At 47.2% G+C, this 2,978-nt stretch overlaps 1 long non-coding RNA gene across 1 annotated transcript; it reads right to left on the bottom strand.

Moving 5' to 3' along the window:
* Positions 1–710: 710 nt before the first annotated feature.
* Positions 711–2,197, bottom strand: LOC138670534 (uncharacterized). Its single transcript, XR_011319346.1, has 3 exons — positions 2,118–2,197; positions 1,691–1,771; positions 711–1,366 (listed from the first exon to the last, which is right to left on the bottom strand). It is a non-coding gene; the product is annotated as an uncharacterized lncRNA (long non-coding RNA).
* Between the last annotated feature and the right edge of the window lie 781 nt (positions 2,198–2,978).

The following is a 2,978-nucleotide window of genomic DNA, read 5'->3' as shown; positions in this document are numbered from 1 at the left end:
TGCTATATAACAGCTGTGGATACAACCTGTCCTGCGTCAATTCTGGTATATGGAGATGCAGCAATGTCAAAGGGCACAGAGCACCACAAGGGTTAAATCCACATAGAGCCAGGGAACATTACAGCCCCAAAATGGCCCTGAGGTAGGAGAAGGATAAGGTGGGAGCGCACCCCACGCGTATCGCTGCCTCCGCAGCTTCGTCAGGGGAAGTGAAACTAAAGGTGCAACAGTGTGTGCTTAAATAATAAATCCAATAAGGTAAATTGCATACCGGTGTGGGAGAGAGAGAGAGAGGTAAAAGCCGGAAGACGCCGGCGACGCCATGACGACAGGAACACAATCATAATGAACGGCAATCCTAGAGCGTCCAAAGGGTCACATGCGCACGCGCAAACCGCGGTATTCCATAGGACCACGTTGCGCACGCGCCGTGCCAGCCGGCTAGATGGACACGTCATAGGACACAGGGCAAAGAGAAATGGAATAAAGCCCGAGGACCGGACTAAGCTAGCGAGGCCGGCTAGATGGACACATCATGGGACACAGAGCAGAGGGGGTGGGATAAGGACCAAAATGCCAGAGAGGGGGGAAGGGAGGGGAAAAAAAAAAAAAAAAAAAAAAAAAAAAACACAACAGGTAAAAAGAGGGCAGAGTGTGCATGTTGCAGCAAGACACAGAGGCACAAGATATCCACCCACAGAATGCCGGGAGATATCACAATCATAGACATATACTAGTGATTAAAGGCAAAACCGCCAAAGGACACAAAAAGACAGGGCATATAAAGCCACCCAGAAAACCTGAAAGGGAGAAAGGAATATTATTATTGTTGGCAAGTGCACAGGTATAAGTGCACGTAAACACCTATACAGCAACCATATACAGTATATAACAATATCAGGCAAAAAACACACACATATATAAATATAAACAGACTGATGTCCCTTGAGTCCGTAAGTATATGTACGAGTATTCTCTCAATGCCGCTATGTAGACGTTTCCGGTCCCCAGCTTATAGTCCCATAGTCGATGAGGCCGACACCATCCAGATCTATACGAGAGAAAGCACTCTTCATCACAAGCCCCTTCCGACTTGCCAATCTCAAATGCGCATCCGAGCCCATGGTCCATAATAGGAGTTTGCCATAAAATCCGCATTGTAGCTGTGAGAGCAAAATCTCTTCTGCATAAGATGTCCTTCCATTTGCCATAATGGCATGCCGCACATCCACCCTCCAGGGTCCACTTCATTATCTAATGTGTCAAAGACCTCTGCATCCATGTTGGTCCCCACAGTAAGCTTGTAATATCCATATCCCAATTTCCAGGGATGATCATCACCCTTTTGGGTGCGTCCTCAGCCTTCCTGAATGGAGACAAATGCAAAATTAGATATGGGCACCAAATCTGAAGGGAACCAAATCAGACGTCCCAGAAACTAAAAATACCCCAATGAATCTACGCGCCAACTATCCTAGGAACCCCGTGAAGAGCAATTCCTCATTTAGGCCCATGGGTGCGACCGCCTGAAGATCGAAAATCCACCTGGACTCAGCACGCAAGAGATAGTTAGATATATTGCCACCCCTTTCGCCACAGGAAACCCTCTGTAACCCCACAACTTGCAAATCAATGGGCGAACCCCTATGTTTCAGCAAGAAATGCGCCGCCACAGGAGTCAAGATTTTACCTTTGCCTTGGTCCGTAGCCGCCAGGCGTATGGTTGATACGTGTTTTTGAAACCTCTTACGTAGTTCTTGGGATGTTTGCCCTACATAGATCATATTACAAGGGCAAATTAGCACATAAATAACATTTCTGCTCCTGCAGTTGATGTAAGCCTTTAACGCATGTCTGCTGGAGTTCGTGGGGTGTGTAAATATGTCCCGGGTGGGCGTCATAAAGGGGCAGACATTACATTCCCCACAGGGGAATGATCCCTTGAGGACAATACCCCTATTAAGTTTGACCGTGGGCCTAGAAAAATGGCTCCTGGTCAACAACTGCCTCAGATTCGGGGCTCTTCTAGATGTCAATAACGGCCTATTGCTGATGACTTGTGTGGTTTGCATATCTGTTTGCAAGATCGGCCAATGTCTAGTGAGGATGTGTCTTACCTGCCCCCAGCTGTCATTATAGTCCGTGATGAACCTCGTCTGCGATTCTCGGGAACGACCCACAGGAATCAAAAGTGAGGTCTGATCATGTTGTCTTGCTCGCTGGAAAGCCGTGGCAACCACTCGTTTGGGATAACTCCTCTGTCTGAAGCGGTCCGTCAGATCCCGAGCTTGCATCAGAAAGTCTTGATCCCGAGTGCAATTACGTCTAATGCGTAAAAATTGTCCCGTCGGGACGCCCACCTTCGTGTGCCAAGGGTGAAAACTGTTGAACTCCAAAAGAGCGTTAGTAGCAGTGGGCTTCCGGAAAAGGTCCGTGACCAGCTTGTTCCCTTGTACGAAAATTCTCAGATCCAGAAAGCTAGTCGAACTGTTGGAAATAGAGTGGGTTAAAAAGATATTATGGGGGTTGGAATTGAGGCTGTGGATGAAATCAGTACAACCCTCCCTGCTGCCCGACCAAATAAAGAATAAGTCATCGATATAGCGATGCCAATTCCGGACATGATGTTGATATGCCAGGGATGGGTACACAAACACCTCCTCCCACCAACCTAAGAAGATGTTTGCGTAGGTTGGTGCACATTTCGCCCCCATTGCCACTCCAGCTGTCTGTAAATAAAATGTTCTGTCAAACAAAAAATAGTTGTGATGAAGAACAAATTTCAGCAGATCCAACAGAAAAGAATCATGCCCCCGATCTGAGTGTGACAGTTTGTCTAGGCAAAAAGTAACCGCATGCAGGCCATCACTATGCTTGATGTTGGAGTACAAAGACTCCACATCACAAGTTACCAGGTAGAATTCTCCCGGCAGTTCTATCCGTCCACAGACCTCAATAAAATGGGCAGAATCCCTTAT

The sequence above is a fragment of the Ranitomeya imitator genome, chromosome 3 (genome assembly GCF_032444005.1).
Source record: "Ranitomeya imitator isolate aRanImi1 chromosome 3, aRanImi1.pri, whole genome shotgun sequence".
NCBI classification, from domain to species: Eukaryota; Metazoa; Chordata; class Amphibia; order Anura; family Dendrobatidae; genus Ranitomeya; species Ranitomeya imitator.
The sequence above is the reverse complement of the archived record's forward strand: the minus strand, read 5'-3'. Positions and strand labels throughout refer to the sequence as shown.